The following is a 23,393-nucleotide window of genomic DNA, read 5'->3' as shown; positions in this document are numbered from 1 at the left end:
AAGGTACCCGACCACTGGCTTATGCAACACGTGCGTGATTTGATTACTAATGCAGACAGGATCTCTCAACGATAAAACAAATTCCACGACCGGGGTATTTGTTTAGAAATCCATTTGTTGAATCAACACTTTGTAGGATGATAGCTGACACAAGAAGGATTTCCTTGGATCAAAAGACAGTCAACTGTCAGACTGGAAATACTACGATAAATATACATTGGCAAACACGCCTTCCGCGACGAATATGGGAAGTGAATCGTTTTCATATTCCTTAACTGTCTCATATACTACATAGCTCTATCCTTGATGCAGCAATTCAGCAGTGACGAGCAGCAGGAGATTTCATTTTATGCACACTACGACACACTTTCCAAAATAATTTGGTGGATTATTGCTTAGGTATATTGGGGCATCTCACGTTGTGTATACGTAGCATGGAAATAACTCATCTGAAAGAGACTACTAAACACCAGTTCAATAAACCACGGAGGAGTGGCGCTGGTCATCAATTCACAGCAAAACTATTGGTACCAAGACTTGAAAATGCGGTGAATGCGGTGAGCGTCACTCGAAACGCTTGATCACTTTATCGTATACGCAACACGTCCAACGTGACTGTACCTTGTCGATATGACGCTAAACTGAACCCCTTACATGTAAAACCCACACGAATCTCTTCATCTGAACAATAATTGTCCATACATATTACAAGCTAAAGTCGCTATCGTCCGCTCGTGCCTCTATCATGAGCTGGTAGTCGCCTCAGGCTTTGTGATACTTCAATAAAATCATTGGAGGGTGCAATAACGAAATTACTTACAATAACCTGAAGAGCCGGTATACGACTACGATAACTATTGCAAAGGAAGAGATACCTACTAATAGATGAGAAAAACAAAGGAATCGAATATGACAACAGAGATACTGATCACGGTTCGGCGTGTAACGGTCTGTTACATAGAATTTAATGACTCAGCAAACGTGATAATGCTATATAGTAGTATAGTATAGTATATACGGCATATGCAGTTTTCAATTTCAGTAGGCCTATTACCAAGCTGTTTCAGTAGGCCTATTACTGAGCTGACGAAATACCGGTTGAAAACGAGGGCTCATTCCGAAGTCATAGTAGAAATGCACACATGCTGATGGGAACAAGCACGCATCTTGCCCACTTTCTAGTACGGTCAACGTCAAAAATTGAATATGCAATTCGTAGCCAAATGCAATTAAATAAGGTCTAATTTAAAACACGACCTTCACAAATACAGACACATTGGACTCTCGCGAGGATGCAGCCGTAACTGATCTGCGATTACTAGAACGTAATCAGGCCATGTCTATGAACTCTGCCATCGGCAAGCATTTGGCGGAAAATGCAACTTGCGCTAAAAAATATCGCGATGAAAAATCCTCTATATTAGGTAGAGGCCGCACTCATTTCCATCTGTCTGCACTGGGGTCTACTTATATTAAAATCCACCGACCGCGCTTGTGTCTACAGAAGGAATTTTTGGTCAATCTACAAATTGGCCACTAGTTGCTCGCGGTTTGCCTGTATTTCAAGTGGTTTGCTTCGATGACGTCATAATTGTTGTATGCAATGTAGCTAGTTTTGAAATCCTCCATTTGCTGACGATTGCCCTTGAAAAGCGTCAGCTCGAAAAGCTTCGGGTTTTAATATATTTCTGCCATGAATGTATTATTAAAATGTCTCTTTGATTTACATAACAAATAGCTATGATCGGTTAGCTGCATCTCACTGCTATCTGTGACACAATGGCTTGCAAGCAAGAAGTTTAACTGCTCCTGCCATACACCACCGTGCCCGAACAATATGTAAATAAATCGCTTTAATAATTCTTTCGTTTTAATTTGAGATAGTTTCCCACTTTACGAACGCCCAGGCGAGACCGCAGTAAACTAGTCTTTCACTGGGCTGGGACCTTTTTTCAGGCGATAGATATTGTTAAAATCGCCAAGATGAGTTTTTCTACAATGCCTCGGCTTAAGTTTGCAGACCCAGGGGTTTGGTACTTGACTTGATTTAGGGGGAGGGGTGGGAGGATTATCGCTATGCTGAATGGCTTTTTTGGGGGAAATTATTTCCGCATTGCCTCATCTTCTTGCTGGGTACCGGGAAAGATAATTTTTGGCGGTTTCGCCAGACCGTCCGTGAAATGGAAAAGTAACGAGTTAGACAGCTCTGCGGGAACTAGGCTATACGACGGAACCTTTCGATGCAATAGCATATTCATATTGAAATGAACTATTCACTTGTAAATTGAAGTTGTGTACCTCCAAGGAACCTTTCGAGTATCTCATACCCTAATAATTTAACAAAGATTGTAAATGCAACTTTTTACAGCAACATTTGTTAAAATAAAGTGCATTTTTCTCGTGATTTTAGTGCAACAAAAATTTTCCCTTGGAATTACCATTTTGAAATGTGCAAATTGGTTTAAAAGCAGTATATAGCGACTGCAAATGCAGTAATTGTCGAATAGAAAACGACAGATACAGTGTTTTCAACTCTTTTGAAGCTCTAATCGCAATGAACAATATCTGTAGCTCATGACTCCCATCCGAATAGTGAATGAGTTTGAGATATGAATACTTCGGATCAGTTCATGAGCACTTCGCCGGTTGTCACAACCTTCCTTAGTAGCTGATCTCTGGATCCACCACCACCACCGTTTTCGCATCACTGGGGTGCCTTACATATTTCATACAGTCGTCTCTTCTTCAAATCGGATTGGGTTGTTAAACATTTCAATGTCGCTGGGCTTCATCTTTTTACAGAACAGGAAAAACAACGCAGTCAAAATGATTAACCCCGATACTGTGAAGCATATGCCCAACACGATCGCTCCGATATTCAGATCTCGCTCGTCTCCTTAAAAAATACAAGAAAATTATTCACGAAACGCACCGGCCATACGATGGCTATATATAAGACGTAACGATTGTTTCGCTTCCAAGTGTAGCTTTAAACTGTTTTTTTTTTCACCCGTACGCTGTAAAGTCTACAATAGGCCTACTCAATCTGCGCTCGACGACGAATAAAATTATGCGGCCGTTAACATGTAATTCAATAATTACCCGGATATATTTGAAGAGCTTCTTGGAGGTACAGAACTTCAATATACAATTAAATAGTATATTCATATTGAAATGAACCCGAATATTTTCGGCTGACACTCGTCAGGGGTAATCGTCAGCAACTAGTAGAGAATTGGAAAGAACATTGTATATCAACAATCGTATCACAAAATATGACGTCACCAGCATGAAATTTCGAATGAGAGAACGTTCAATGTACTATTTTTAGGTGATACACGAACTCCTTTTGTTGACAGAGTTTTGGTTGGTGTATTTTGATAAAAGTTGATTCCAAGGCACACAAATGGAATTGTGAACGACCTCGACCTACGATTCGAAATCGGTCGTCTCGATAATTATTCGCACAAATCGGATTATCCAACAGATGTTTGCCGATGGCAGAATTAATGGCCTTTGATCGATCAGCATCAATCTTAAGTGGATGAGTTAAGGGTGAGCTTTTCACATCGCGTGACGCACGTGTTCTGATAAATCTGGGGACATGTTGGTTTATGCGGTCCTGCAGACGTCTTGACGTTCTTCCCACGTAGCCACAATCACAGTGGCACCTATATTCGTACACTACATTACTTTGTTGAAGTCACACGCAAAGACGTGCTTCCTGCACTTCAACAAAGTAATGTAGTGTACGAATATAGGTGCCACTGTGATTGTGGCTACGTGGGAAGAACGTCAAGACGTCTGCAGGACCGCATAAACCAACATGTCCCCAGATTTATCAGAACACGTGCGTCACGCGATGTGAAAAGCTCACCCTTAACTCATCCACTTAAGATTGATGCTGATCGATCAAAGGCCATTAATTCTGCCATCGGCAAACATCTGTTGGATAATCCGATTTGTGCGAATAATTATCGAGACGACCGATTTCGAATCGTAGGTCGAGGTCGTTCACAATTCCATTTGTGTGCCTTGGAATCAACTTTTATCAAAATACACCAACCAAAACTCTGTCAACAAAAGGAGTTCGTGTATCACCTAAAAATAGTACATTGAACGTTCTCTCATTCGAAATTTCATGCTGGTGACGTCATATTTTGTGATACGATTGTTGATATACAATGTTCTTTCCAATTCTCTACTAGTTGCTGACGATTACCCCTGACGAGTGTCAGCCGAAAATATTCGGGTTCATTTCAATATGAATATACTATTTACCCGGATATATTATTATACCGTTATGCCCTTTTATGCCAGGTACAGGGGCGTCAACCTGATACTACATCAAGTCAGCTTCGCCACTGCAATACGTTATTTTCAATTGGTGACAATCGATCATCGCACAGCATATGACAAGCAAGTCCAGTAAACGACAACACGGCACAAACAGTAGGAACATAATTACAATCTAACTGAGTCGAATTCCATTAAATTGGTATTGATAATTTGAGACAGGCAACTGCAACTGACCATGGAGCGAGGCGTGACCGACTATTCAATCACTATCAATTGTCAAACCTGACAGCTTCAATTCGTAACCGTAACTGTGTACCATTGGTTAGGTTTTCGATGTGCCGATATTATTAACTGACAGACACAGCTGTATCACTTCTTTGTTTCGGGTGAAAAAATATAGCCTACTTCAATTTAATATGTGGCCACCACTATTCGTTATTGTATTTTGTCTTACAGAAAATATAGGCATACATACTGCATATATTATATACATCACCTATAGTTTCAATGTCGATTAGTCCGTTTACTCTATAGCAGACGTAGTAGATAATATCCAAATTTAATCTTATCGTGGTTGTACTATCAGTTATAGTTGGATTTAGGCATGAAGATATAGATCTGTATATGGACTTGGATTCAAATTTAAATCCAGGGTTTGGATGTAGAAATCTGACATCCACCCATCTCTGTGCCCGTCACAATTCAAACCTGGCCGCTAGTTGCTTTACGATGCAGCATTTACGCACTGGGTTCCAGAGTTTAATGGCATCAATCGCGTGAATCGTATTTAACTCTTAAACCAATAACCCTGTAATCGACCGCTTCGATGAAAAGACTGATGGAGCAGCGAGGAATATCTAGGAAAAGGGAAAATCAGCATAAAGTCAGCACCAAGACATACAGCATATATTCAACATCAATGTCTCAATATTGGACAGTTGGTCACCTGGTATTGGTCCATCGGCGGTTGACATTCCTGATCCTACGTCCGGGCTAAACGGGGTAGTAAAATTATGAGTCATTATGGCTACGTCCTATAACCACCAATAACCATTCTGTCGTCAATAAACATGATTACCGCTCCCTGGCATACACAGCATAGAGCTTGTGTATTACTATTCATGTCTGCAACGACTCAGATGCTAAAAGTGTCCTTACTCGCCCTTACGATGACCAAAATCTCGTTGATCAGTGATTAGGTTGCAATAAATGTAACTACTTTCTCACTCAATCTGTAATCATCAATCATGCACGAGACCACATATAGCTCCGCCTTGCGTAAAGTCTTCCAATAAGGCTGAGGTACGACTATTATAGGCCTACATCCCGATGGTAAATTTATTTTCCTCCAACGCATTCCGATACGCTATGTTGACTTGAAAGGCGGGAGAGCGTGAAACAAACTACGACTTCGGTTCCAGTACTTTGGTACGATGTTGCACTGTAAACGGACAACATATGAGTATCAATTTAACTTCTGATATACAGTCACTTACTGTAGCATATAAAGTATATAAAGTATAGAACGTCAGCCTTTACCAAGTTGATCGCTTCTGAATACCAACTTCTAGACACGAGAAGGTAATACAATTATTTCGCTATATTCATGTAAGGTAATGATTATATGAAATCGAGTTGGATATATTAAGTTTGGTGCTGTCTTTTTATGTTTCGGTCGTTTAAGTAACGAATTCCTGGTAAATATTACAAATGTAGTTAAACGCTCTTTAATTTTTCGACAAGATGAAGCAGAAGAACCTAGCACTTACCATTCTGACTGCAAAAAAGTATTGAGGGTAGTAATAGGTAATACCTTTGTTCAATATTCACCGTAGGAGGTGATCGCGGACCTCGTTATCTTTTTCTATTATCACTTTTAGCGGGATATTGTATAAAAACATACCTTTTAATCTTCTGTCTCCGGAAGCTTAATGAGTGCTTTCATTTCATTTCAGTTTCTGGTTGTTGTTATAGTACTCATGGTGTTCCGACTACTAGTCATTTACACTAGACCGATATTCCCTGTTATGATGCATGATTTTTTGGCTTTTCATTAACGACTCTCTTTCGTTCTTAGCGTTTTGTAAGACACCGCTTGCGCAGATCACTTAGCGAAGAGGAGCCTCGATAAACGTCCAACACTTGGATGGGAATTTTGGAGATGACCCCACTCGTACTTGAACTCGAAACACATTGGTGTTGCGGCTGTGGAACGTATCATTACTCAGTGGTGAAAAGCATTAATACATAAGAACTATAAAATATAAACCTATTTCAATTTCAAGCAAGATGAACGCAAGCAATCACAAACTATGTACCACAAGCCTGTGCTTTTCAGGTGCTCCATGTCGTTCACTGTTGCAACGGATTTAGCAAGTCAACGATGTGAACATCGACAAAACCTGCAGATATAGAGTTTCAATTGGTGGCAACAGGTCGCCCACTGGCGGACAGATGACAATCTTCCATGACCGTCCTCTTCGCAAATGGGTTGTCAGGCCAAATGGGCAGGGCCGTAACAGCACTTCGTCAGCCCCCCCCCCAAAAAAAAACGTTGGTCTTGGGCCCCCCATAGGGTGATAAACCCCCCTTAGGATACACGTTTTTACCGCTGCTTATCATCTACATCGGGTGTATGTTTAGAGCAGCGGTTCTCAACCTTTTTTGACACGCGCCCCCCTTGGCGATGGTCAAAAAAATCGCGCGCCCCTGACCCCCCTTGCATTTATCGTCATGTCAAAAAGAGAACATCATCTAATACAGAGGTGGGCAACCTTCTTGCTAATCATGGCAGCATTTCGATTACTTATGTAGCCATAGGCCGCATTCCAGGGGATAGCCGCAATGAACGATCTGGACGCAAAATACCTATGGTAAACTGTCCATATCCATTTTCGGTGAACTCCGGACTATTCTACTTTTCACAACGGCCTATTGCACGCACCGAAATCGCGAGTGGCAATGTTAGGAATAGTGGCTGTGAGTGTACATTGTCGCGCCCTGCGCGAAAAATTTTCTCAGAGCCGCGAATGAATTGTTATTTCTTGACGATTCCCATTCCGGCTCAGATTAAGAAGGGCGCTACTGCATTAAAATCGAAAATGAAGTCTTGCGCGGAGCGCGAAGAAAATTTCAAGATTAAATAATAAAATCTCTCGAAAATTCGGGAGCGAATTCGTAATTGCAATTTGCATGTCTACGGCCGCCAACACATACTAATTGAATTAGGCGTCGACGGCCGCCCAAATTCTCTTCTACGGCTGCATGCGACCGTATGGGCGCAGGTTGCTCACCCCTGATCTAATTGTATACATAAGGTAGTATATATATCCTACGCCAATTTTGAATCCGCATTCCAGTTGTTGTGTCTTTTACATTGCTGACAAATTTCCCCAAACTTGTTTGAAAATAACAAAAAAACATTGAACAGGACATCAATTAATTTCAAGGTAAATTGCACTGAGACTAAAGTAGTTATATTGTGGTCCCGTGATTCGTAAAATACCGGAAACAAGAATGTTGTATTTCGGAAGTGAGAAACGCTGCATTTTGAGGTAGCTAGCAGTCGAAAATCGGCCTACGGAGCTTCGAAAACGCGTCATTGTGCGCTCCCCGCGATCGATTTTGAAAACAGGTGTTTTAATGCGAAGTGACCTACATATTCTTGGGAGACAAATGACTATGGTATCCTGTCGACTGAATCACTACGCGAATTGCTTCCCGTCGAACAGGTTGGTCTAGAAGCAATCCGTGAGCGTAAAACAGGTGTTTGAATGTGTAGTGACCTACATTCCGCGGGGCAAATGACTATGGTATCCTGTCCGCTATAGTGGATGTATCGTGAATTGTTCCCTGTGGAACAGGTTGCTCTAGAAGCAATCGTGAGCGTACACAATACCAAATACAATCGCTCAGCGCAAAACTGACTCACTGTGTTAAGTATATCACGAATCACAGATGACACGAAAATATGCACCAACCATTGTGTATTGCGAAACAGTAGACACACATATATATCATTCTTGTAACTCTAGAATTCGAGTTAACTGGTCAATCTTTAATCTTCCATCGTGGTTTTTGACGCGCGTTAGTGCATATTTTTTCCCTTTGGTTAAACCCGGCGAGGTCCATTGATCGAGTTTGACAGTTCCGGTGTCGTCGCTTAACGTAAAACTATGTAGTTTGAGGTCTTCGCCATTGACAGGGATGGATTTTTCCTCGTGATCGACACATATCGCATTGATTGAAATATATTTTTCGCTGCCAATAGTGTTACAGCTTACTACGGGATATTCGTCTGGGGTGTGTTTTGATCTGCCGTGAATAGTAACAGACGAACTTCGACCAAGTAGCAAAGTAGGATCCCCCGTGAACTTATCGAGTCGAGCCCAGGCTGTTTTGATGAGTAGTCGCTTCCGTTTCCTAAAAGCTTTTTCGATGGGTTTGAACAGTTCTTGGTTGAAACAAGTGAAGGGTATAGTATTGTTCTCGTTGTCTATAAATACACCTTTCAGGTAACTACTAACGAGCCCCTTTTTCGGGGAGGAAACAAACTTTACTGCAAGCCGCAGGTCCGATGATTTTCCAATGGTCAATCCTTGTATACTCTCCATTGCCATGATGTCCAGATAATGATCATTGCCCCGGGTTACTCGTATTTTATAGACCTAGTCACGTGACCATAAACGCGTAGTTACTCGGTTTAGAAGTTTGATGAATCGGCTGAACAGACTTGGTTTGAAATAATCCTTACAGGAATTCTGTAAATAAAATCACAGTGATAGTTTTATGATTGTGCAGTCTGAAATTCAGCATACCCAATCATTTGTCAGTGAGATAAAGTGTGTATTCAAGAATTTCGATGATGCATCTGTGTACAATGAGATAGTATGAACATCACTTTTCATAGCTGCGATCGCTACAATGCACATAACACCATTCCAGTCCACACCGTATCCCAGAATCGCGTTGGTTAGTGATGTGAAATCACATTTTTCAATGCTCTCAACAATTTGATCAGATATGTATAAATCAACGATATCGTGAACCAACTGTTCTGTTTCGCTCAAATCAGGGACAGGTAAATGGTGATGGTGAAGTAGATAATTTTCTATAATCACTCGGGTATAAGTTGAGTCCATATTGTGTAGTTACTGACAATAAAAACTGTAAAAATTCCGGTAATTAAGTGATCGTACATCGGAAATTAGAATGAATAAAAGGTTGTTATAATAAACAGAGTAACACGATATGAAATAGGAAGAAGGTCCGCGTGGCGGGAAAGAGGAAGTAGTTCTGAATAAATAGGTCCTCAGTAAACTGGTAAATCCCACTCGCTCATACCGAATATCATCCGTTGATCAGTATACCTCGATTTTAATTTGTGTTAATCATGGCCCAGGCTCAGTTGAACAGATTTAATACCCTCGGGTATGAACCTAATTCTTTTGAGTTGCAATTTGAAGAAGATGCGGATATTTTGGAGGCTCTCCTACCCGAAGACCTCGTTACTCCAACGACAGAGGACGTTGAGTGTGATTCCACGACACCTATCGAAAACCAACCGCCTCACCGTGACATCACATTACAGGCATGGCTGGAATCGCGTGGTTCGAACCAAGTTGCGGTTGACAACCCGACAACCTCGGGTTCGAACTTGCCCCTTCCAGATGAACCGACAACTTCAGTTGTGTTACCAGTTGAGAAACCGTCAACTCCTCGTAAGATTTTTCCAAAATCTAGAGTTCGATCCGCGGTGCCATCTGACAAACCGACGACCTCTCGAAGGTTATTTTCTGGCCTACCAAAACCACAGATCCCAATCGAGAAACCATCAAGTTCTAGAAAGCGAGATGTACCCACAACCTCGCAACAAACCAGTGCACCTCTGTGTAAAAAGATATGTCTCTCTAAATCGAAACAAAAAACTTTGGTTCTTAACCAGGAGAAACTCAACGAGGGTGAAGATCGGCCGAAGACATCGCGAGGGAGACGACAAGAGGAGAAGATATGTCTGTACACCGCGAACAAAATTCGAGACCATCTCAAGACTCTTGAAGTGGTCAGACCACACCTAGGCGTGATTCTAGGTTTAATTGATTCCCTTACAGAAAAGAAGAAACCTTCCCTGCAGAAAATCATTCTTGAAATAAAAAAGCTATTGGCTTCGGCTATTGAACGCAGTGATCTTGATCAGATTCAAAACCAACTGAACGAGGCAACCAACCAATTCCTGAACCAGCTCTTAACAATTAGAACCACCTTGAAATATAATTTGTGATTCAGTGTAATGTATTTATTGTGTGAATGTGAATGTTCATGTGCTGTGTATGAAATTACAGATAATAGGCTTACAAACGATCGGAAAAATCGTGAACACTAGATGGTGCTCGCACTAGATTAATCTCGACGCAGTCAAACCGGTCTTTTCCACCTGGACGCCGCAGCGAGAGGATGTGAAATCTGCGCTCGTGAATATATTACCAATCCACGTGTAAGTATACACTGATCTTATTCAATAAACCAAAGTTTGTGTTAACGTGATGCTTTCTTGCTTCATCGAAACAGAGAAAGAGAAGAATCAAGTCAAATCATCGAACTTATTGCATCGGTGAGTTCTCTGTTTTTTACTACCTCAAGTTGGTGAACATAATTTGAGGAAGGTTGTTTCTTTGCTTACCAGGTGAAAAAGAACTCAAGATTTCAAGAAAAAATATAAGTAAGTATTACTATCTCGTTAATTTCTAGAATACAGAGTGTGAAATTGAAATCGAATACAATGTTACAGATGAGCCGTCGCAGAAGACACCGTATCCGTGAGGAAGATGAATTTCCACCAGAAATTGGTGATGAACGTCAAGAAATTTTAACGCAGAACTGGCAAGCCATAAAATCGTATGTAGCAAACATAGGCAGATCTCGAGTGGTGTACAATATTCGGATTATAAATCGTCAACTCTCGGCTGTTCGCGAGGACATCGAAGCGATATTCTTCTCTGAATCATATAGATTTAAAGTCAACTATTCATATGGCTGTATCCTATACCACACCGAGACTCTGAGATATCGTTATTTTCATGCATCGTCAAATATCGATCGTGTTCTGGATATGCCATTGGCTATTTCGTCATTGATACAGTTTGAAAAATTTGTAGAATCCATTAAATTGGAAACTGCATTTGATGTATTGCGTAAAGCCCGACCTGATACTAAATCACAACCTGTTTGTCTAACAAATATACAGTTTTACATATTCCCTAGTGATCAGTTATTGATAGGGTGTGCTGATGTTAAACTTCCTCTGTGGCTTACAAAATCGAAATGTGTCTTGACACTACTTTACGATAAAAATCGTAATCGGTATAATGATAATCTGTGTGTATTTCGTTGCATTGGACACTCACTCGATCGTGATGCGAAATCACTGGCTCAACAGTATACCCAGGTTTATGGTGTGAACGTTGTTGGTGGTGTAACTTTTGAGATGTTACCTGACATCGAGACATTGTTTGATGTAGCTATATCTGTCTATCGTAAGACCGATGGTAAAGCTATTGCTGTCCGACGTAGTACTTATGTAGCCACTCCTGTTTATTTACACCTCGAAAATTCTCATGCTTGCTTGATAACTCAGATCAATCGATACCTCGAAAGCTATCATTGTGAATCTTGTGGAAAATTTTTCGATATTGCAACCCATCTGACCAGGCACAACTGCATCACTGAACCTGTCGAGATATTTCCCGGCGGGATATATAGACCACCTTTGACGGTATTTGAACGAATGGAGATTGAAGGCGTAATTGTCCCAAATCATTTACGTTTTTTCAAATATCGGATTGCCTTCGATATCGAGAGTATGTTTCAACAATGTGATTTGGATCCCTCAGCTAAAACGACTTACGAGTGGAAGCATATTCCAATTTCGGTTAGTATATCATCAAATGTAGACGGGTATTTGGAACCACAGGTAATTGTTTCGAATGGTGACCCAATTCAGTTGTGTGAAGAGATGGTAGAGATTTTTCATACAATTCAGAGTCAATCCTTCAGTCTGTTGCTAGTTGAATACCGTCAATATCTCGATTTGTTTGAATCTAAAATCACAGATATGAAGGTATTAGACCCCTCGGACAAGCCTTTACCATTGGAACGTTTACAAGATGAATTCATGTGCTATCTAAGGCAAATACCAGTTATATCTTTTAATGGTGGTAGATACGATTTGAACTGTCTTAAGGTATACTTGCTGCGTTTTTTCGTTGATGAAAACTTGAATGTTTTGAAGCGTGGTAACACATTTCTCTCGCTAACTACGAACAGGCTTCGTTTCCTCGATATCGTCAATTACTTGGCACCTGGTTTTTCTTATGAAAAATATCTGAAAGCGTTCAAATGTAGTGGTGGAAAGGGTCATTTTCCATATGAATTTCTGACTAGTATTGAACTGTTAGATTACCCTATGCTCCCGAATCATCAGTCATTTTATAGCTCGATAAAACGTTGTAATATATCGAAAGCTGATTATGAAAACTGCCTCAAGGTTTGGAATGATCATAATATGACATCGCTTCGTGACTATCTAAAATGGTACAATGCAATTGACACGCACTACTTCGTTGAAGGGCTAGAAAAGCAATTCGACTCTTTCAAGTCTCAATTTAATGTGGATATATTTAAAGAAGCTGTCTCGCTGCCGGGTGTGGTTTCGAGGCATATATTCAATTCCATTCCAAGGTACTTCACCTTGTTCAGTGAAAAGCATAAAGATCTAGCTTTACTTTTTCGTGAAAATCTTGTCGGTGGCCCTTCAATCATCTTTAATCGGTATCAAAAAAAGGGGGAAACTCGCATAAAACAACTTTTCTATGGTAAAGATGCGGAAATAACACAGTATATAACAGGTATGGACTGCAATTCGATGTACTTGAAAGCAGTATCGATTGCGTCACCCGCAGGCTATCCCATTCATTGGAAAAGCCTCGATAACGAGTGTTCTAAATTTAAACCGGTTAAGACTGCTCCTACCTTTGGTCATAAAGCACATGAATGGATACAGTACTATTCTCATGTTCATGGTGTACATGTCCACCATGCTTTCAACGGGTCTGAAGTAAGAATAGGATCCAAGGGGTACCCTGCAGATGGCTTCTACCGTGACTCATCAGGTCGAGGCGTTGTGTTATCATTTCTGGGATGTTTCTACCATTCTCACAGTAAATGCCGCTTTTCGTATGACGACCCGACGCGTCGAGAACGAACAGAACGTGTACATTCATATTACAGAAGCCTAGGGCATCGTGTTATCACGATGTGGGAATGTCACTGGGATATCTCTAAACGTGAAAACTCCGAAATCGCTCAATTTATAAACAGTGTTCGACCTCGATTGATTCGCAACAAGTCACTAACAGCTCATAAGTTGATTGAAATGGTGTTAGATGGAACGTTCTTTGGGGCTTTACTGGTTGATATTTACACTCCTTCCCATTTGAAAAGATATTTTTCTGAACTGTGTCCAATATTCAAAAACACCCTTGTCTCACGTAACGACTTGAAAGGTCACATGAAGCAATTTGCTATTGATCACAACCTATTACCAACACCAACACGTATGTTGGTTGCATCGTACTATGGCCAGAGAATTCTTTTGTCATCGACATTGATAAAATGGTATATAGAACATGGTCTAATTGTTTCACGGGTATACGAGGCAATTGAGTTTACAAAATCAACTTGTTTTGACGGTTTCGCAAAAACTGTCTCTGACGCGAGACGCCTAGGGGACCGCGACCAAGACAAGGAAATTATTGCCTTGACTCATAAGCTTTCTGGGAATGTGATATATGGGAAGATGATAATGAACCCCCTCAAATTTAAACGAACCAGTTTTTGTGATAAAAGTCAATTGCGGAGAAATGTCAATGATCCGTTTTTTGTGAATGTAGAAGACTTGAGCTCCAATTTATACGAAGTAACCAAAAGACCTAAAAAAATAAAATGGAATACTTGCATTCACGTCGGATGGTTCGTCTATCAATACGCGAAGGAGCAATTACTATCGTTTTTTTACGACTGTCTCTGTGCGTACTTTGATGACAGGAAATGGACTTCCTTAATGTGCGATACTGACTCGATTTACGTGGGGCATTCAGCTTCTTTCGATGATATGCTAATCCCAGAAAAAAGATCTGAATTTTATCTGAATTACGAAAAATGGTTCCCACGCTATTTTTGTGACCAACATAGAAATGAGTTCCTGTCCAACCCAACCTCATTCGATCGAACGAGACAATGTTGTAAAGATGTCTATGCATACTTTCTACGGGAACCAGGTTTGTTCAAGGTCGAATACGAGGATGGCACTGCATTTTGTGGTCTCCAGTCAAAAAATTACTTTTGTGATGGTCCAAAACAAAAGTATGCCTCGAAAGGTCTTCAGAAATCTGGTCAAGTAAATTTTGAAACATTCCTTGAAGTATTGACATCTCAAAAACCCATGGGAGGCTATAATAGAGGGTTCAGAGTTCATAATAATGGTATTTACACGTACCAGCAGCATCGCGATACCTTGTCTTATTTTTACGCCAAGCGTCATGTTCTGGACGATGGTGTCACCACTATTCCGTTGAATCTGTAATGTGTAATTGCTTTTGTATATTTCTGATCATGTTTTTTCTTGTTTTTCACAGATGAATAGTGCAAGTTCTTTCATCAAATCTGTTTTAATAGAGTTAGATTTGGATACTTTGCATAAGCAAACCATTGGCTTGGAACAGGATTTAACACAACACTCTATTGTCGGGACCCAGGACGAACCACTCACCGGTACGATATCCGACCGTCATTACAGAGAGCGCCTGAATCAGCTCGAGCAAAGATGGAACTCTATTCGTGAAATATGCATGGAAGCACTACTACAACTCCGATTCCCAGACCGCAAGCTACCGAGTGATCACCAAGACATTTTCAATCGAGCCAAGCTGACGAATTATGTCGTTTTGGGTAAAACCAGGACTTGGATTCCACTTTTCGATAGGGAGGAAAAAAGAGCCAACTTCAAGAATTGTATGCGTGGGCGTTCGCTGCAGTTCTTTCTCGACGACCATCGTGCCGCCAACTCTCGAAAACGATCTCATTCAGACTCGGAAAGCAGTGATGCAGGAACACAACCTTCTGAGTTGAGAAATGATGGCTTCCCCGATAACTATAACTGTGCCGATCCCAATTTGTGATATTTTGCTGTTTAGTGATAATGCTTATCAATTTTAGGTGTTCAAATGTAATATCTAACCGGGTTAAAGACCAGTTTTGTGCTCGGATGGTTAATGTATTTGTGTTTTGTTTTACAGATGGCTACTAACTACTTAAAATCTATACTACAACATTCCAAGCTGGATCAACTACATGACAAGACACTGTGCCGTTATCATGATCGCATTCAAGTCGTCGACATGTATTTGAGACATGATATGTCGAATGAATTCTACAATCAATGCATTTCAAGCCAACGCGATGATTTAGAACAATGCTCGCAAGGTGAGATAGCATGTATGATCTTGTGTTCTCATGGTAGACATTTTCACAAATAACTTTCTGACACAACTCTAATACCATTTCATATCTAGACTGGGAACAACTGCTCGACGACCTTCAAAAAGCCTTCGTGACCTTGCAGCTACCCCTGACGAAATTACAAGCCAGTGATGAGGACTTTGTGACACGCGGCAAACTACTGAATCGAACTTTACTAGGGCTATACATCCCACTTGAGGATGAATACAACAGTGGGTTTTCCCAGTCCGCAGACTCGTGATATATATATATAAATACATTCGTTTTCGAGTTTGAATAAACAGCAACATGGAATTCAAGCATCCTTTCTCGTTCATCCTATCCGGACCATCTCGTAGTGGTAAAACTACTTTCATCACTAAACTGATCAAGAATGCAACCTTGATGATCAAACCTAATATTTCTAGAATCGTGTACTGTTATAATAATTATCAGAGTATTTTTGAGACCATGTCAGGGGTTGAATTTTACAATGGGTTGGAGATTTTGGAAGATCTTAAATCAAGTAATGAGGACGTATTGATAATAGTTGACGATTTTATGACTCAGACAGAAAAATTGGTAGAATACTTTATACGTATAAGTCATCATAATCGAAAGTCAATAATTTTCTGCACGCAGAATTTCCATCATCAGGGCAAAGGGTCTCGCGACCTCAGTCTATCAGCTATGTATGTCTGCCTGTTTAAAAATCCCAGAGATCAGAACCAAATATCTGTCTTGGGGCGTCAGATGTACCCAAAGTCCAAGTTTCTAACAGAATGTTATAGAGACGCTGTCAAGAGACCTCATTCGTATTTGTGCCTCGATCTCACACAAGAGTGTCCCGATGATAGACGGGTCATGACCAATATATTTCCAGGCGAAACATTGACTATTTACACTCAACCGGTATAAATACCGGGGTGTACGCTGTTCTGGTTTCAAAATGACTCCGATTCCGCGCAGAACAAGAGACCATTTGCCAACATTAGCATTCTTGCATCAAGCTAAACCCGCGATACGCAAAGAGATTTTATCTGGGGCTAGTGAAGGTCTAATACGTTGTATTTGTGAGTGTGCGAAAAATTTATTACACGGAAATATACCGCTATCAGCGTCCCAGAGAAAACGCTTGTGTTGCCATAGGAACATCTTGAGGAAGCTTACCAACAAAGACGTTTCATTGCGCCGTAAAAGGACTCTTGTGACTCAAAATGGTGGGATGTTTATGTCTCTAATATCAAGTATACTCCCAGTAGTTACAGGATTACTCGGGAATTTATTTAAGAAATGACACATTTTAAGAAAATTTACGTCACGCCGAATCCATTCAACCATGTCGACATTCAAAAACTGAATTCAGACATCGATAAACGTATATACGAAATATTACAAATGGATATTCCGCGGGATAAAAAATTGGCGTTATATAACGACGCGTTGAATCGGTTCCAGAACAGACACGATGTTCTTAATCAACCCATGAAAATTGATGTACCAAATCAACCTAACCTGTTTTCTAATGCTGAATTGGATGCGTTACGACATATGATAAAAATCAAACCTGAATCTTCAAAGATCCCCGTACCGAACCAGTCACCAGCTAGACCCAGAACTAAAATCCCTTCAGCCCATGTCACAACGAAAAGGGGGCGGTCTATCAAGACACCGGCGCGATTCAAATGGAACGTTTACTGAATATTTCGCTCCGGATCGACCTGGTAGCTATCGTGGAGCGTATGTGTTCGGCAGGGGGCGCAATAGAGCCGCGGTAAAAGACTTTCTCAGGCGACACGAGACCTATACCAGACATTTCCCTGTCCGACAAAAGTTTCAACGTCCAAAAGTAATTACATCAGGTTTAGGTGTCCAATATCAAGCTGACCTCATGCACATGGAAAACCTAGCAACGGAAAATGATGGTTTCAAATACATCTTATTGGTTGTGGACATATTCAGTAAATTTCTATATCTTTTCCCGCTTCGAGATAAATCTGCAAAGGGTGTTATTCGATGTTTCAAAGAAATCTTTACACAAATTAAACCCCACATCATTCAGAGCGATCAGGGAACTGAGTTTACAAACCGCTCCTTCCAGAGTTTTTTAAAACAGAACGGTGTAAAACACTTTTTCACACATAGCGATTTGAAGGCCTCGATTGCCGAGCGTGCCATCAGAAGTGTGAAGCAAATACTATTTCGGTATTTTACACATAATAAAACGTTAAATTACGTCAATGTTTTATCGGAAATATGCCTAGGATTTAACTCAACTTACCATACCAGTTTAGGGCGCGCTCCGGTTGATGTTAATTTTTCAAATCAAGAAGATGTCTTTCATCGATTATACGGTGATATCACACCAAAGCAACCAACACTATCGGTTGGTACCCCTGTGCGGATTTCAAAAACACGACAACGATTCGTAAAATCAGCATTGGCTGGTTGGAGCGAAGAAATATTTTTCATTTCGAAATGTTTTTCTGGGGACCCGGTCAGTTATCAACTGAAAGATTATGCAAACGAAATTATATCTGGCCGCTTTCAACGCGAGGAAATTCAACCTGTGATTATTGATAATGACATTTTCAACGTCGAAAAGATTCTGTCTACACGTAAGAAGGCCGGGAAAACCGAGTATCTGGTCAAATGGTCTGGATACCCCGAAAAATTTAATTCCTGGGTTTCGGATTACTATATAAACCCTTGAGTAATGTTTTTGTATTGAAAATATGGATTCCCAGTCCACGTCAAGCCGCGTTACTGAATTTAAACTTGAAATAAAAAATCAGTGTGTATTTGTCGTACAAATTTTTATGTTAGTCGGAATAATCATTTTTTCATTATATCAAATTTCTGTGAAACCCGATCGCGAAATATATTTAACGCTGTTATCAAGCTGTCTAGGATATTTACTCCCACAACCGTCTCCTCATCGTGTACGCTGAAAATACAATAAAATGTTGTTAACCTTACCATCCAATGCTAGTATGTCAATTTTTGAAAATACACCATCATCTTTTGAAACAGAACTCTACAGCGAATTAGAAATGCCACAACACCTTGTCGGTCTTTCTGAGATAAGTTTTGAAAACAATTTTCAACCCCGGATTGAAGTGGCAAGAAATGCTATAGGGTTCAGATTTGGTGATGAAAATTCAGGTGTCAAGCAATATTATATTCCAGAAGGGTCCTATCACAATGTCGCGGAAATGTTAGAAGCTTTTGAAAAATACTACATGGGTGAAATATTCATCATTCAAGGATATGACGAGTTTAGAATCGCTTTTCGATATTTACCATCACACAGAGTTAGACACACGCGAAGTATATCGACAAATAATAACATCGGGGGTATGATTACAAGACCGAAAGACCTTAACACCGAGAAATCAATAGAGACTTACGGGTTGTCACCTATTGGTCCCGTATTGAGCACATTAGCTTTTAAGCGCGTATATGCCCCGCATTCCACTATGCCGATAGAATTCATATTTTCCTCTGTTGTGAAACTAGATCCCATCGATCAAATTTATGTATATTCTGATTTGATTCAACCACGACCGCATGGTAATCAGTTACAGCCACTCTTACGAGTCATCACAGTGACATGTGAACCAAACCAGAATCAAACTAGTGTCTTTCATAAACCATATTATTTTCAGTTGGCGAAAAACAAATTTCGAAGAATACGCGTGTATTTACGTGATAAATTCGGTAATCCAATTAAATTTCAAAAAGGACCTGTCACTGTCAGTCTTTTATTCCGCCGAAAAGCTGTGGACTCGATATGACATACGTCACAATTTCTGGAGATCACGCGGAATTCTCAGTCGATCTTACCAAAACTATCATTTGCAATGAAATCTCACTTATGGACATAAGCTTTAATGTTGAGTTGAACAATCAAATTATAATTGAACGCGATGAAAAACTGTGGGAGTATCGTAATTCACAACAATTACTAGATACATACCTTGCCCCTATTGGAAATTATGCTACCCCGAAACATTTGATGTATAGGATTTTATCTGAAAGATTTCCGTATAATACTGTTTATAACATAGAGAAAATCACTGGAGAACTATTCCGAATTCTAACCCCGATACATATTACAATCCACCCCGGCAGTATTCTAGAAAAATATTTCAATGTTACACGCGACCTAACATCACGGATATGTAATTCCACATTAATCAGGTGTAAACCGGTGCCCACTGAGATAAGATATCTTTTTGTTTATTGTGACTCAGTCAAGCATCGTCACGTGGGTGATTATATGAGTCAACTGCTTCGCGTTATTCAAATCAAAACCACTCCACGTTACCACGAAGAGATCATTTATGAGAAACCGATATATTTTCCAGTATCAACAAATCACATCCAGAATATAAAAATCTCCATTAGAGACCAATTTGGTCAGTTGATCCAGGGTATACACACTACGTTGACACTTCATTTACGATGATTTTAACACTGACCAATTCTAGGAATGGTATAGGTTTCGAACACTGGCTGTCCACTGTTAACGAAATCTCTACGAGATACCGTGAGATAGCGCTTATGGAGATGAATATGACATCGACCAAACCTATACCAGGACGATATTTGTTTGTCTATTGTAATATTATCAATCCACGATTGGTCGGGGACACATTTGCTAATTTACTCCGTGTCATCCCGTTACAAAATAACACCATGTCACAAAATTGGATATCGACGAATCCATATTATTTTCCGATATCGCTAGATGTAATACACTCTGTTTGTATTTCATTGAGAAATGAATTTGGTGACCCTATAAATATAGACAACCAATCATTGCAAGTCACATTTAACATTAGGAAGCAATTATGAAAGTTGCGTACACCTGCGACCATCACTCGGTATACAACCATTATAATCAAACAGGGAATGGATTTGGATATTTCGCTGGTGGCCACCAAACAGGGTCTGGTATTGGTAGCTTGTTTAAAACTCTTGGTCGTTTCGTGACCCCTGTTGTGAAATACGCCGGTGGACAATTGTTACGCACCGGGGGTGAGATAGCCAGAGATCTTTTGAATGGACACTCCATCAAGTCCAGTGCCCTCAAAAGAAGTAAGCAAGCTGGGACTCGGGTTATTGATCGAATTTTGAAACCCAACAATGGTATAAAAAGAAAGAAAAATACTAAATCAAACATTTCTAAGAAGCGACGCCGCAAAGAGAAGGACATCTTCGATTAACATGATGATGCATGAAGATTCACACGAATGTCATAATAACGGATTAAATATATTTAGTGTTCCTCATACCCAAACCTCGATAGAGAATTCACAATATGTCATTGTTAAACCGCACAGTCTGGGAAATGTAATGGAAATTTCATTACCTAAAACAGACAGATACATCGACCTCCAAAACTCATTCTTACGATTATGCCTAAAGCTTACTAAACACGATGGAACAGATTTAGCAGATCCCGCGGAAGTAGCATTTGTCAACAATATATTAGATTCTCTTTTCAAACAAATTGATGTAACTATCGGAAATGAAGTAATCACCAATTCAGACAATTGTCACGCATACAAAGCGTATATCTATCGACTGTTGAATGACACACCCGCTGGATCTAACAGTTTTATTCGTGGCCAGGGCTTCCACAAAGACACCGCAAAATTTATGGATACTATAGGCGCTGAAAACACAGGGTACGTAACGCGAAAAGGTCTTACGCAAAGTAGTAAAGCATTGGAGTTGATTGGTAAAATTCGAATGGGACTTTTCGAGCAATCAAGATGTATGCTGGATAATGTCGATATGAAATTACGATTCACATGTAACGACGACAAATTCTGCCTTATTGGAACCACCGAAGACGTGAAAATTGTAATCACGGATATGGAACTATATGTCAAACAAATGAAAATTGCAGAGAGTGTCAGCTTAGCTCACAAGTCGATATTACAGAAATCGAATGCTAAATATCCGTGGTCTCGTCTTCAAATGTCAACTCATACATTCGCAGGGGGACTGACGAAGCTTGACCGCGAGTTAGTTAGCGGGACTTTGCCGAAAAAAATTGTAATTGCCTTGGTTGAAACCACAGCGTTTAACGGGGCTAGAAACAAAAACCCATTCAACTTTAAACATTATGACATTCAGAATATGTCATTGGCTGTTTGTGGCAATCAATTACGAGGCAGAGAATTTCATTTCGATTTCGAAAAATCAGGGGGTTTAGAAGGTTATATGATGCTCTTTTCTGAGACAGGGAGGTGGGAAGGTGAGGCACCTTTAAATATATCGCCCACCGACTATATGAATGGTTATACTCTGTTCGTGTTTGATTTGACCCCAGATAATAGCTTAGGGTGTTACCAACTACACAAAACCGGAACCGTACACCTGGTTTTGACAACCTCCCAACCACTACCAACGTCTGTGACATTGCTGTGCTTAAAAGAGTACCAACACCTCTTACAACTGAACCAGAAAAGACAGGTCGTGGAAATATGAACACAGATGAGATTAATAATATTCTCTTCAATCATCCTGACACGAAAAATCTATTCATAGGGACTTACGCTGTGGATCAGCTACCGAAAAAACCAAAATACCAGAAATTTGCTGTTGTCATCAATTACGACGAATCAACGTTACCAGGTTCTCATTGGGTGTGTGTATTTAGCGATAACTCCACTCATTTTCATGATTCACTTGGTTTCCCACCCCTAAAACCTCAGATAGTCGAGTTTCTAGGTCCAGAGGACTTCACCGTTACCAGGCAACAGCTTCAAAGTAAAAAATCTGATATGTGTGCTGATCATTGTATTTCATATTTGATTAAAAGAGCTCAAGGTTTTTCAACCAAGCAGTATCTGAATTATTTCGGTGATAAAAAATATGAGAATGATAAAATTGTTCGCGTTTTTGTAAAGAGCTTGATTACAGGTGAATAATAAAACACATTCAATGTATACATCCGTGATTCGTGATATACTTAACACAGTGAGTCAGTTTTGCGCTGAGCGGTTGTATTTGGTTCGTATTGTGTACGCTCACGGATTGCTTCTAGACCAACCTGTTCGACGGGAAGCAATTCGCGTAGTGATTCAGTCGACAGGATACCATAGTCATTTGTCTCCCCAGAATATGTAGGTCACTTCGCATTAAAACACCTGTTTTCAAAATCGATCGCGGGGAGCGCACAATGGCGCGTTTTCGAAGCTCCATAGGCCGATTTTCGACCACTAGCTAGCTCAAAATGCACCGTTTCTCACTTCCGAAATACAACATTCTTGTTTCCGGTATTTTACGAATCACGGGACCACAATATAACTACTGACTAATCCTGATGCTGGTATAGTGACTACAGAGAGCACGACGTTGTTCTGTCCTGCCATGTTAAATTTGATCAGTTTTGGAAATGAATTAAATTGTGTTGATTTATAGCCTAATTGAGGGCGAAACCGGGCAACCTATATTACATCTAAGTCTGTCTTAGGCAGTGAAGTTCGCCAGCTATTAACAACATCTACCTAGCGCACCGAGAT

At 40.2% G+C, this 23,393-nt stretch overlaps 3 long non-coding RNA genes across 4 annotated transcripts; 2 read left to right on the top strand and 1 right to left on the bottom strand.

The window, feature by feature from the left end:
• Positions 1-922: 922 nt before the first annotated feature.
• On the bottom strand, positions 923-5,587 carry LOC145444021 (uncharacterized). The gene is made up of 2 exons (XR_013916587.1): positions 5,246-5,587; positions 923-2,896 (listed from the first exon to the last, which is right to left on the bottom strand). It is a non-coding gene; the product is annotated as an uncharacterized LOC145444021 (long non-coding RNA).
• A 128-nt stretch (positions 5,588-5,715) lies between these two features.
• Positions 5,716-6,839, top strand: LOC145444023 (uncharacterized). The gene is made up of 2 exons (XR_013916588.1): positions 5,716-5,880; positions 6,377-6,839. It is a non-coding gene; the product is annotated as an uncharacterized LOC145444023 (long non-coding RNA).
• A 3,421-nt stretch (positions 6,840-10,260) lies between these two features.
• Positions 10,261-16,161, top strand: LOC145445250 (uncharacterized). Of its 2 annotated transcripts, XR_013916937.1 has the most exons (4): positions 10,261-10,909; positions 10,982-11,017; positions 11,087-15,837; positions 15,927-16,161. It is a non-coding gene; the product is annotated as an uncharacterized LOC145445250 (long non-coding RNA). The 2 variants fall into 2 exon arrangements; XR_013916936.1 differs by having other exon boundaries at positions 10,261-11,017.
• Positions 16,162-23,393: the final 7,232 nt, after the last annotated feature.

The sequence above is a fragment of the Botryllus schlosseri genome, chromosome 8, assembly GCF_051294905.1.
Source record: "Botryllus schlosseri isolate E-star chromosome 8, Bs_hap1, whole genome shotgun sequence".
In the NCBI taxonomy this organism is placed as follows: Eukaryota; Metazoa; Chordata; class Ascidiacea; order Stolidobranchia; family Styelidae; genus Botryllus; species Botryllus schlosseri.
Note: the sequence above shows the minus strand (reverse complement) of the source record. Positions and strands in the feature narration are given on the sequence as shown.